Source organism: Chiroxiphia lanceolata, chromosome 27 (assembly GCF_009829145.1).
Source record: "Chiroxiphia lanceolata isolate bChiLan1 chromosome 27, bChiLan1.pri, whole genome shotgun sequence".
Lineage (NCBI taxonomy): Eukaryota > Metazoa > Chordata > Aves > Passeriformes > Pipridae > Chiroxiphia > Chiroxiphia lanceolata.
In genome coordinates, this window is record NC_045663.1 from 4,234,045 (window position 1) to 4,247,689 (window position 13,645).

The 13,645-nt window shown below is 51.4% G+C and overlaps 1 protein-coding gene across 2 annotated transcripts in view; it reads right to left on the bottom strand.

Annotated features, from left to right (window-relative positions):
- The window catches only part of ELAVL1 (ELAV like RNA binding protein 1), a 45,444-nt gene extending 44,305 nt beyond the window's left edge, over window positions 1-1,139 (bottom strand). Inside the window, exon 1 of one of the 2 annotated variants that reach the window (XM_032711818.1) lies at window positions 1,054-1,139. The gene's annotated coding sequence lies outside the window, so the exon portion shown is untranslated. The remainder of the gene's footprint in view (window positions 1-1,053) is intronic. The other variant, XM_032711819.1, reaches the window with a different exon arrangement.
- Between the last annotated feature and the right edge of the window lie 12,506 nt (window positions 1,140-13,645).

Genomic DNA, 13,645 nt, shown 5'->3' on the forward strand with positions numbered 1-13,645 from the left:
AATTGTTCACACTGCTCTAGAAAGAAAAGTGGTTAACACAAGAATACAGGGAAACAGGAGCTGGTAAGAGGTGAGAGCCGAGCAATCCGAGCAGTGATCAGTCACATTCAGGGAGTAAAATGAACAGAAATACGGAGCATTTCAAGAAGTGATCAAACATCAACAACAACAGAAATTAATAAAAGGAATGAAATTCTACCGTTCCCCACCTCTTTCCTCTTTTGTTTTCCACAGATGTCTCATTAAGTGGATCACAGGATCCCAATGCAAATCCTCACGCAGCAAACCTGCAGCGGGTCTCGGACACAGCCCCGTGCCCAGCTCAGGCTCAGCTCTCCCGGCCGTGCCGAGCACGGCAGCAGCTCCGGCCTCCCCCGGTCCACACGTGCGCTCCGGTGCGGGGAACCCGGCACCGTCCTGTCCCTCCCACCCCACGCACAGAGCCAGCGCTCTGCTCCGAGCGGCCCCCAGGAGCACCAACACCGGCGGGTGCCACCGCAGCCGTGATTCCTGCACCGCCGAGCGCCCGGCACAGCACCGCGGACCCGCCGCCAGCACCAACCCCGGCCGGCACTGCCCGCGCTGGCACCGACCCTCGGGCAGCGCCGCTCAACGAGGCCGCGCCAGTCGCAGACAACGTGGGAGATCTAAAAGCTGTGCCGGCGCAGACACGAGAAAAATAAACACGCAAGACGAGGCCATAAACCGGACGGAGAAAGGCCCCGAGACACGGCGCGGACCCGCAGCGCATTGAGGCCCCGCGACCCGCGGCCTTCCCGCCGCCAGCGCGGCGACCTCGGGCCTCGCTCCCCGCCCGCGCCCCATCCGGGCCCCGCGGCCCCCGCAGGCCGCGGCCCCGCCGCGCTCCCGCCGCCCCGGGCCCGCGCTGCCCCGCGGCCCCTCCCCCCACAGGCCCGGGCCGCCCCGCCAGGCCCAGGCCTCGGCCCGGCCGCCGCGGGCCCCGCCGCCCGCCCCCGCCCGCGCCGGCCCCGCGGGCACCGCCGGGATGGGGCGGGACGGGCGCGGCCCCCGCGGCCCCGCGCACGGCCTCACCTGCGGCGGCGGCGGCCGGGCCCGGGAGCGGGAGGCGATCGGTCCGCAGCGCACAACGAGCCGCTCCAGCGCCGCGGCCCCGCCCCCGCGCCGCCCGCCGACACCCATTGGCCGCCGCGCGCACGTGCCCCAGGCGCCATTGGCCCCGCCGCACGCCGATCAAACGGCGGCCGGGGGCGGGGCCTGCAGCGCGGTCCGGGGGGGCGCGGGGAGCGGGGCCGGGCCGGGGGCAATGGCGGGGATGGAGGGGATGGAGGGCGAGGGCAGCGCGGGCCCGGGGCAGCCCCCGCACAGGCGGCAGCGCAGGCTGGAGGTGGCTGGCGGCAGGACCAGAGCGATCCCCCGGGCCGGCTCGGGGCCTCGGGAAGGGCCGGTGCGCCCCGGCCGCGGGCGCCGTGGGAAGGAGCCCCGAGGAGAACGTGGCTGAGGAGCGCCAGGCAGGGCTCCTGGAGAGGGACAGAGTGGTGCCCGGTGTCTGAAGCCGGGCTCGGGTGGAAGGTGGAGCACGGCAGCCCGCTGTGCCCAGCGTTCCCACTACCCGGAGCCTTCCCGGGGCCAGCGCCAGCCGGAGCAACGACCCACGGGAATGCCGTGACTGGTTCAGAGATTAAATGGTTCCTGTGTAAATGAGATGCCACTGATCTGCCAAAGAAACTGGTGGCCAGCACTTCCCTGTGCTCTGAGAAATCCTGCAGCGACCTGCAAGGAACCGGCTGCCCAAGAGTTTTTTCCCTCTTCCGCTGCTACTTTTTGTAGGCAAGGGCATTCCTTTGCATCTGCACCTATTGCACTGCACAGGAGTTATCCGTGAATGTAAAACCTCACTATTCTGCAGGAAACAAATGTCTTTTTGTCATTACCAGAGTAATGGCTCTGCAGTACAGAGCAGCACCCTTGGTGTGTGACATGAAGCTTCAGGTCTGTAAATCCTATATCAAGGTACGCAACTGTGTGGAAAAAAACCAGAATATTGCTGCATTACAATATATGATGTTCCTTTTCATTCACAGACAAGTCAGGATTGGAGTTTGACTTAGTTGAGTAACATACCTGAAAATCAAATTTCTCCTCTACCTATTTTCTCTAGTCCAGAACTGTGAAGTCTCATGTGAAGAATGGGAACTTGCAATAGAGCAGCAGAACAGCACTATGTGTTCTTTGGCATTTCCCTGCACATGTGTATGGAAATATTCTGTACCTCGTAATTACACTGAAACACGTGGGAAATCACACAATGAAAATGCAAATATCTTTTCTCTGCCTATCCTGACATGGCCTCTGGCAAGACCTTGTGTAGTAAATTCCCAACATGGTTGCACTGATGGTTTCTGGTTTTTCCGCCCAGAAATTTGTTCCAGAACCCCCTTCAAGTGGGCCCATTATACTGGACCGTCCTGATCTTCCACACATGATGTCCTGGATCAGCCCAGCCTCTGCCACATCCAAAGGGCACAGAGATCCTGCATCATGAAGACCCCACTGAGGACGTTAACGATTAAGAGTCATATTAAAAACATTGCCATTTTCTTTTTCTCTCTATCATAGCTCTCGGTGCCAGATGGGGAATCCTCACATGGAAACTCCAAGCCTGACAGGTCTGGAAATATTCTTCAAGGCCTCATAAAACATTAAAGACATTTCTGCATCTGTTATTTGCTCATCCTGCCAGGCCCAATATCACAATATTGTCATTCACATCAGTGGCAACTTTTTGTTACTGCAAATTTGGTGTTTTCCTTGTATCATCCAGGTTTTAATTAGCAATACCATTCTTGGACATCAGATGGGTCTCAAAGCTCCAAAACTTGAGGCCACGGGCACAAGACAACACTGCACAGAGCATTGATGCCTTTATCTTTTAACAGCACATTTGCAATCTCAGAATTTCATTTCTCATCATAACACTGTTATTTAAGCTGTGACAACAATTAGAAGGTATTGTCCTATGAAACTGCTTTTAAAGGAATGATCTTATTTTGCTAACATATATTCATGGTCTGTTACAATGTTTCAGTTCAATATGAAAACATCAGCCGGAAGTTTTAATGATGATGTGGAATTTTAGTAACGTGAAGCCACATCTGAAGCCACATATGTGACGTGATGTCACATCTGAAATCGCTTCAAGATGATGCAACAAAAATGCCACTAGGCTCTCTCTCCGCAGGTATGGTCGGTCATGCCATTTCTTGGGGTACGTTAAACATGAAAAAAGCTCACTGCAAACAAGGTAATGCTGGGAGCCCTCAATGAGCGTCCTTCTGACATGGCAGGGAATTCAGCAGGAGAAAGTGACTGACTGAAGTGGCTGCCACGGGGATAAACAGTTGTACCTGTCTGTGAATAAACATGGAATTATAAAATCACAATGTTGTGAGCTCGAAGGGACCCACAGGGATCATCCAGTCCAACCCCTGTCCCTGCCCAGACACCCCAACAATCCCACCCTGTCCCTCAGAGCGTTGTCCAAATGCTCCTGGAGCTCTGGCAGCCTTGGGGCCGTGCCCACTGCCCTGGGGAGCCTGGGCAGTGCCCCAGCACCCTCTGGGGGAAGAACCTTTCCCTGAGATCCATCCCAACCCCCTGGCACAGCTCCAGCCCTTCCCTGGCTCCTGTCCCTGGTCCCAGAGCAGAGCTCAGTCCCTGCCCCTCCGCTTCCCCTGGGCAGGAGCTGCAGCCCCCGAGGAGTCTCCCCTCAGTCTCCTCTGCTCCAGCTGAACCAGCCGAGTGCTCTGTTAGGAACTCCAGGTTACAGGAGAGATGAGATGGGAAGGGATGGATGGATGGATGGATGGATGCTGAGCTTCCTAACGGCGCAGACCCCGAACAGAGGACAGGAGGCTCCAGGGAGGCTCCAGGAGCCGCCTCAGCGCTCTCCCGGTCCATAGCCTTGAGCGGTCGCCCCTGGGCACACTCGCACAGGGAAGTGCCGGCTCCGCAGCCCCGGCCGGCTCTGCGAGGCCCCGGCGAGCAGCCCCGCTCATTCCCAGTGACACCGCTCCCGCTGTCCCCTCACGCCGAGCAATCCAACCCGCCCGGCACCCGCTGCCCCCGGGCGGGTGTGAAATGGCGGCCGCGAGTGACGGAGCCGCGGGGGGAGGGGGCGGGGGCCTGTTATGGCCCCGCCCCTGCCCGGCCCCGCCCCCCCCGCGCCCTCAGGGTGAAATGGCGGCAGCGCCGGCACTGAGCGGGAGTCTTGTGGGAGATTTTGGGTATTGCCCGCTCGGTCTCGCCGTCCCGCCCGCGCCTCTGACCCCGGGCATGGAGGTACTGCGGTGCTGGACCGTCCTAGGCAGCTGCCACTGACCTGGTTTCCCGTCCTTGTTGAGTATGAGAGAGCCGGGGGTGTTCACCTGGAGAAGAGAAGGCTCCAGGGAGACCTTGGAGTCCATTCCAGTGCCTAAAGGGGCTCCAGGAGAGCTGGAGAGGGACTGGGGACAAGGGATGGAGGGACAGGACAAGGGGAATGGCTTCCCACTGCTAGAGGGCAGGGTTAGATGGGATATTGGGAAGGAATTCTTCCCTGTGTGGGTGTTGAGGCCCTGGCACAGGTTGCCCAGAGAAGCTGTGGCTGCCCCATTCCCTGGAAGTGTCCAAGGCCAGGTTGGATGAAGCTTGGAGCAACCTGTTCAAGTGGAAGGTGTCCCTGCCCATGGCAGTAGTTGAAATGTGATGAGCTTTAAGGTCCCTTTCAACCCAAACCATTCCATGGGTTTATGATCTCCCTGTGGAAATGTTCCCTGGCCCTTACAGCCATCCCTCCCTGCCTCACCAGTGTTGGATGTCTTTCCCTCCTTCAGGGTCTCATGTTGCTCTCAGATTTCTCCTCACCATTAAGAGACCACCTTCACCCTCCTGTGACTTGTTCCCTTCAGGCTCTCAGCCCCTGGACTCCGTTATCCTCTGGCTTGTCCCCACCTCTCTCCACACATGCCCCAGCGCTGTCCCAAGGCTTTGCTTACAGACACTTCTCAATCCCTCATCTTTGGGTTTGTGTCCTCATCACCCAGCTGTAGGGCTCCCCGTATTTCTCCACTGTCAGCATCCTTCTGGATAAGTCTGGTTTTCCTTTCCTTGGTGTTCCTTTGTGCTTGCTCTCCTTACTCTTCCTTTTACCCCATCCTTGGTGCTTTTGTCTTTGTTCCAAGGGTCATTTTCTCCCCAGAGGAGGAGTAATGTCCACCTGTCTGGAGCAATTCGTCTTCTTTGGTATCCCCTTCTCCTGACTGTTTGCAGAAGGATGGACTCACCCTTCCCACTCCCACGGGAGTCACCTTACCTGTGGTTACCTGTAGCTGCTGTTTTCACTCTGTCTATGCTGTCATTTCACTTGTGAGGTGAATTATATCACCTCGGGCATGTCTGTCTCTCCTTGCACTGCAGAAAGATCACCCCTACTTATATTTCCAGTGATCTGTAAGAGAACTTCTATGGATTTTCTCAGGCTGATGCAGAACACACCGTGCTGAGCTCTGAGGCAGCACAAGTCGCTGCTGCCAGCAGCATGTTGGCTGTGGAACATGTTGGTTCAGGTTTCTCTGCACTGAGCTGCTCTAATTAAACCAGCCACACTTAATCATTTGCGGACGGATGTGGAAATGTTTTAACTCAATTTAAATGTGCAGTTATTATAACCTGTTATTGAAGCTGATTTTTCCCTTACTCTTTCTTTGACTTCCCTTTTCCTTTATGTATTAATGGCCTCTGTATGTGTTCCCCCACGTTGTTTGTTGTGCAGCAGTCACTATCAATTAGCCTAGTTTCTAAAATCATCTCCTTTAAAATTTAGCAGTGGGTAAAAGATTTCAACAGACAAACAACAAAATGTAAGGAAAGCAAGCCAGAAGCTTTCCTGGTTGCCAGGAGTCATCGTTATTCCAAGCTCATAATTTATGAAGCTTGTGGCTGTGTGTGGTTTTATTCTGGATGTGAATGAATTTGTAGCGTAGTTTTATCTGTCCAGTGAGCTGTTAATTTTCTATTGCAATTAAAATGTAGAATTTTTGATAATGATTTTTATAATCTCCAATCCTGATGCACATCTCACCGGCTCAGCCCCAGGTTTCCTGTGATGCAATCCCAGACCTCTGGTTCTTTTAACACTCTCATCCTCTTCCAGGCCTTGAAGTTCCAGGATGTTGTTAAGCAGTAGTAAAATGCATGGTAAACACACTGATTGACTTCCATTTTTGTTTCCCTAAAGGCTTTGGGAAAGCACCTATTTTTTTCTGTTTTTTGGAATGTTTGGCAGAACCTACCACTCAGATGTCCATGTATGAACTAGTAGAGTGAGTTATGAAAAGCCTGATGTGTGCGTTAAGAATGTTGTTTGAAAACGACTTGTTAGTCTTGAGATCAAATATTCCAAGCACAAACACAGCCTGGGCAGAGAATGGATTGAGAGCAGCCCTGGGGAGAAGGACTTGAGGATGTGGGAGGATGAGAGGCTCGACCTGCCTGGCCACGTGTGCTGGCACCCAGAACCCCCCCGTGCCCTGGGCTGGTCCCACAGTGTGGGCAGCAGGGGAGGGGGGATTCTGACCCTCTGCCCCCTCAGGTGAGACCCCCCTGCAGAGCTGCCTCCAGCCCTGGGAACAACAGCACAGGGATGTGGAGCTGCTGGAGAGAGTCCAGAGGAGGCCACAGGGATGCTCCAAGGGCTGGAGCCCCTCTGCTCTGGAGCCAGGCTGGGAGAGCTGGGGGGGTTCACCTGGAGAAGAGAAGGCTCCAGGGAGACCTTGGAGTCCCTTCCAGGGCCTAAAGGGGCTCCAGGAGAGCTGGAGAGGGACTGGGGACAAGGGATGGAGGGACAGGACAAGGGGAATGGCTTCCCACTGCTAGAGGGCAGGGTTAGATGGGATATTGGGAAGGAATTGTTGGCTGTGAGAGTGGTGAGGCCCTGGCACAGGTTGCCCAGAGCAGCTGTGGCTGCCCCTGGATCCCTGGAAGTGTCCAAGGCCAGGTTGGATGAGGCTTGGAGCCACCTGGGCTAGGGGAAGGTGTCCCTGCCCATGGCAGGGGTGGAACTGGATGGGTTTTAATGTCCCTTCCAGCCCAATCCAGTCTGTGAGTCTATGGTTTATTGACACAAAACCAAACACATGAAAATAGACTTTCTGACTTGTTCATATATGGATTAAACACTCACAGTGATGTAACTGCCTTGTGAAGCCACAAATTGAGTTTCCACACAGGAACAAGGGCAGTCCATCAATACTGCTGCCAGCCTTGGCTCTGAGACGGTGGGGATGGACAACAATTACAGGGCTCTGTGGTTTTAATACATGTGACATGAATGGTTCCCTTTCACTGCCACAGGTTTGTGTATTCTTCATGGTCTGAAACACAGAAAATGTGGCAATATGAGCACCATGATGCCTATGGAATCCCCTGTGGTTTGTGATGCAATTAGTTGAGTTGAACATTTATGACACTTGAACAAGCCTGAAGTGTCTCTTGTCACCACTGTGGAACTATAAAGCACCACAGAATCACTGTGTTCTCAGGCTTTGGGTGTCTTCATACTTCGAGGATGTATTTCAAAATTCTAAGAGATTCTTTGTTAAATCCCATCATTAAAATATACATGCATGGCCTGATCTTCACAAACTTCACTTACATCAACAAAAAGTTACCCACAATCTGTGGAGAAGGGCATGACTGACCATACCTAAAAATGTTTGATTTGCCCCATCAGTGCAGTGGCTGTTACTGCCCCTACAGTGTGGTGTGGGAAAAGGTTCAATGCACTTTGAACCAGGTGAGCAGTGAGCTCCTGAAGAAAGTCAGTATCCTGTGAAATCACAATGCTTCAGGATCTACCTGACAGCAATCAAGAAAAATTTCTCCCTACTTTATGGGTTGAGCTCATGCACTCAGTGTTTTTATGTTTGCTGCTTCCCTGCCTCTAAGAGAAAGCTCTAAAACAGCTTTTAAAACCAGTGCTATGTAAAAGCCAATGGGATTTAATAGTCTCTATTTTATCAAAGTGACAAGAGCTTCACCTCTGCATTACTTTATTTTTGAAGGTGTTCCCTTGCTCTCTGGAGGATGCCTGCACTTCAGGGTTTGGTTTATTTGAAGAACTAAGTCTGATAATAAACTGAAGTCAAACCCACAGTGTAGATCTACCTTTTTTTTCAAATGACAGAATCCTGTTTCTGGGGAGGATGTCAAGCTGTCAGGGTTTAAACACTTATGGCACGGTACTTTTGAGATTATGGATTTTTGAATGTGCAAATACTTTGTTACCTTTTGAAGTCTCTTTACAAGGCATGACGATTCTTGTTTCTGTCTTCAAGGCTCCTCTCACTGACTAGAAACTAATGCTTGGAATTATTCAAGTCATAATAGCTTCTAATTTTAAAACTTTTTGGTTTAAATGTAACTTTTTGCCAGTGACTTTCCATTTTATGGATGCTGAAGCTGGAAAAAGTAGCTTTGTTGCCATTAACTTCACCTCTACAGCCAAATAACCAACCGTGGAAACAAATGGCACTATGAAGATAAGCAGCTGTGCTGGCCATCACCATGCAGGAGCAAAATATTGGAGTTTGTGATGTTGCAGAGCAGTAGCTTATAAAATCTTAGACATTAAGAACAAATATAGAGGACAGAGAACATTATGCTGCTCTTTTGTATAACGATGGTGATTTGCCTGTGCTCAGGATATGGGTGCCATGCAGATCTGTTGCTCTTGTCTTTGAGACATTTCTTCACAGAAAGGGATATAAAAGCTGCCCAGGATGGTGGTGGAGTCACTGTCCCTGGAAGTGCTCAAACAGTGTGTGGATGTGGCACTTGAGGACATGGATAAGTGGGGAACATGGTGGTGATGCTGGACTCGGTGACCTGGAAGGTCTTTTCCAACCTCAGCAATTCTGTGGTTCTTGGAGAGGGTACACAGGACCTGGGGAGGGCCTGAGGCTGGTGACAGATGACTGAGAGCAGAGCAGAGCTACCATGGCAAGAACTGCTGAGCAGGCTGGGATTCTTCAGCCTGGACAGATGATGTAAAGCAGATCCTGGATGTTTACAGGATCTGAAGTGGCACAAAGCTGCTGGAGAGGAACTGACTGTTCCTTGTCTCTTCCAGCACTGCTCGGGCTGGGGTTGGCAGTGAGGCTGTGAGGAGCTGTGGGCACACAGAGGAGGATCCTGGGAATGGGCACTGCACCCAAGGGAGTTGTGCTCGAGGATGTTATGGCTGCAGAAAGCTAAAGGGGAGATAAAAGCTGGCTGAGCAAGTACTTGGGAGATGTTCTGAGCATCACCAAAGGACAAATTATGACAGGCGGGGGATATTCTGGGGGCTGAGAGTTGAAGCAGAGGGACCCTCTTCCCTCAGCGTTTGCTTATGGGCACCATTGGAGGCAGGATATCGCTCTGGACAGACCCAAATGTGCTTATTGCCGGATAGTACCTTTGCGAAGGACTTCACATAATTGCTTAATCACCGTTGCATGACCTTCTCCTCCGTGTGGGCTTCACTTCGCTGCGGTTCCCTTTGGCTCCCGTGTCAGCTGCTCTCGACTCCCTCTGTAGGCAGCGGACGGCAATGGCCGGAGTGAGGGACCTGCGGAGGTGCCTGTGGCTCTCAGACCGCAGAGGAGGACAGGGATTTTCTTGATGACTCTGATGTTCTCTGGCCAGTGGCCAACAGCCAGTCAGGCTGCCCGGGCTTTTGGTTTGCTCTGCCACTGCAGCCTGGTGCGAAGCCTGCGGCTCTTTGTCAACTGTCAGGGTACCTGAGTCACAGAATCCCAGAATATCCTGAGCTGGAAGGGACCCACAGGGATCATCCAGTCCAACCCCTGGCCCTGCACAGACACCCCAACAATCCCACCCTGTCCCTCAGAGCGTTGTCCAAACCCTCCTGGAGCTCTGGCAGCCTTGGGGCCGTGCCCACTGCCCTGGGGAGCCTGGGCAGTGCCCCAGCACCCTGTGGGGGAAGAACCTTTCCCTGAGATCCATCCCAACCCCCTGGCACAGCTCCAGCCCTTCCCTGGCTCCTGTCCCTGGTCCCAGAGCAGAGCTCAGTCCCTGCCCCTCCGCCTCCCCTGGGCAGGAGCTGCAGCCCCCGAGGAGTCTCCCCTCAGTCTCCTCTGCTCCAGCTGAACCAGCCGAGTGCCCTCAGCTGCTCCTCAGACCCTTCCCCTCCAGACCCTTCCCCAGCTCCATGTCCCTCCTTTGGACACTCTCCAACAGCTTCAGATCCCTCTGACACTGTGGCCCCCAAACAGCCCCCAGGTCAGAGCAGGGTGGGACAATCCCCTCCCTCAACTAAGTGACTAAAGGAGTTGTCGTGAGTTGGATTGATCTCAGACCTCCATTTCTTGAGGGATGTGCTTTTTTCACTACTACAGTGTGTTTCAGTCCATAATAAGTATTTCTGGATATTGCCAGAGGTAGTGAGTGAGAATGAGTTAATGAACCAGCTTCAACTTTCTAGTGAATTTCAGTGAAGAGTTTCTCGGCTTTGGCAGCTCACCTATTTCCTTTGAATGGTGAGATATTTCTTATTTACTGGTGTTCCAGACGTGGGTATTTCTAGAGACTCAAGATTAACAAATCTTACTCTTTTTTTTTCCATTGCAAAATTATCTATTTTGAATTGGTAGCTGTCATACTTGCAAGAACATTGGACTGTATATGCTTTAATGAGTTGCTTTAGAAGTTTGCAACATACTCTAATTAGGGGGTGACTCGAACTGGGGACCATTTGGACTTGGAATGGACCTCTCATGGGAATGAATTAAAAGTGCCTTCTTGTCCAGAGTTGCTGTCAATGATTCCTGCTGTTTCCATGCACCCTCAGCTGAGCTCTCCTGGAGTGAGCACAATTACCCTGTTCCTGCTCCCAATACATCCCCTGCCAGCACCACAAAAATGTCCTTAGGTATTTTTCTGTAAACAGTCTCATTATCCACTATTTGAGGCAGACTAAGAAATTAAATCTGTGAATTGTCTGCTGTCTGCCATGTCAGTCAATTAAAAACTACTTTGTTTTCTTCTTCTCTTTTTTTTTTTTTCTGTTGGAATTCTGTATACAGGATAGTTACTTATGAACAACATCTGTGAGCAACTATGTAGAGCAAGCAGTACCCCTTCTGCTGGAATCCAGTATCCATGAATTCTGTGTGTATAAGTCTTATTTTAAAGTTCTTGCAGCGCAGGGAGTTGGTTCTTACGCTCGAAGCTTCAAACCACAACTTCCTGCAGTCACAGAAGGGGATGAGTTTGGTGCCCAGAGGCTCTGTCTGGAGAAGCCTCTCTCTCTGTAAAGAGCAAATGAATCATTTATTTAGTGTGAAATTAGAGCCTTCTTGTCAGTCACCTGCTTCCTGTCAGAGGTTCAGTTCTCATAAACAGGTTGTATTTAATGCACGTTCTGCAGTAAAACTGATGGAGAGGGCTTGGAGCAGCCTGGTCTGGAGGAAGGTGTCCTTGCCCATGGCAGGGGGTGGAATGAAATGAGCTTTAAGGTCCCTTCCAACCCAAACCGTTCCATGATTCTGTGATAATCATGTCTCCAAACGGGATTTGAAGTACCTGGAATGCATAAGCAATATTTCTCCATATCTATTTGTTGGGAGAATATGATGAGCTGTGAATTATAAATATTCTTCATTAATTCCTTGAAATTATGCTAGGACAGGTGATATTTCTGTAGCACTGAATCTGAGAAATTAAACCATTACAGAATTAGTATTTCACCTTTTTAATGGGCAATGTATTTTAGGTTACTCCATCACTGATTTATTTTTGGTTGGGGGAGTGCAAGGAGGGGAAATTTCAATGGGTCCATTGTTTGAGGGACTCTAAAAATATGTTCCTCAACATGTGTATGTATTGAAAACGTGGTATAGTGAGCAGTGCATTTGTAACTAAAATTGCTGGATTTGTCCTGTTGAGAAAGCAAGAAGTGCTAAAAACTGGCTCACATTTAACCCTTGCTCTTTTCTTCTGCTATTTATTTTAGTTGTAAGAAAAGCTTTCTTCTCCAGATAAAATGCAAATATTTTGATGATAAATGCAGTTTTCTGGAATGAATGTGTGCTGTTTCAGGCTTTTCAGTTACTCAGCTTTCTTTATCTTCACTTGAATTCTTGCGATTTTTGTTAAATAACCTCCTGTTTTGAGAAGAAATGTGTATTGATGTGCTAAACATCTCTTTCCTAACTCAGTTGATCTGAAAGTATGGCAAGAAATGCATCTTCTGGGATGCCTTCAGTCCTGCAGCTGGTTACTGGTGTGTCCATTGATGCCTGGAATCAGAGCCAGCCACACCCCTGGAGGAGTGTGTGGAACCCACCCGACTGTGAGACACAAAACTCCAGGGGGGACAAAACTCCAGGGGGGATTTTCCCCGTGCCCCGTGTCACTGTCCCACTTTGCCAGCAGACTGATAGCTGCTCGTTGTGGTGGGAGAAAAGAGAGATCTGTTCCTTAAAGGGCCGTTTGCAAAGAGCTACAACGGCTCACGAGAATTTGCTTAACCCAGGACACACCACATCTAAAAGTGCAGATTTTTCGGAGCCAGCAGGTGTGTGCCTGGAACTGCCCTGCTCCTTTGAACGTTGCTCTGTGTTCACTGTGATGCTCAGTCTGTTCCTTGCTGAAAACTTAAATGTCAAACAGGTTGGGGCAAAAGGGCCTTTGGTTCCTCGTTCTTTGTGAGGTCAGTGCATCCAACCAGGCACATGTGCCCGTGTGGTCACCTGGGTCTGACCCAGCTACGTCAGGGGTGCTCTGCAGGCAGCAAAGAGCTGATCATGTGTGTTTGGACATATGGAGTCATAGAATCACAGACTGTCCTGAGCTGGAAGGGACCCACAGGGATCATCCAGTCCAACCCCTGGCCCTGCACAGACACCCCAACAATCCCACCCTGTCCCTCAGAGCGTTGTCCAAACGCTCCTGGAGCTCTGGCAGCCTTGGGGCTGTGCCCACTGCCCTGGGGAGCCTGGGCAGTGCCCCAGCACCCTGTGGGGGAAGAACCTTTCCCTGAGATCCATCCCAACCCCCTGGCACAGCTTCATGCCATATGTAACCCTTGCAGCCAAGACTGGACTGGCTGTACAAGAAGCCTGAAATGAGCAGGTTCTGTGTGTCTGCTTGCAGTAGTGATGTCAGGTGAAGTTAAAACATCCACAAAGTGTTCACAGCGACTTGAAACCATGAGGACAGGGGGGAGAGAATGGAGCAGTGAGGACCCCCCAGGAACAGAATGCAATAGAGACCCCCCAGGAACAGAACACCAGAACTCCCTATTTCGTTGACAGTTGTTCAGATTAATGTAGAAGCTGTAATTGAGTAGAAGGTTAAAAAATAACTTGGCAGGAGATGATATGATATAAATATAACCTCAAGTTACCTCAGTTTATTGTAATGCTAAACAACACACCTCCAGGGAAATTTTGTGTAAAAGAGGGTGTAATGAACTGGATCAAGACACCACATGCACGTTAAGAATTATGTGATAGAAGCATGAGTGCCCAGTCCCCTGTTTCTGTGTCATTTTTCTGTGTTACCTTTTTGTAACAAGCCTGTGCTCATCTCCCAGGTGTGCCAGCTGTGTGAGGGGCCTGGC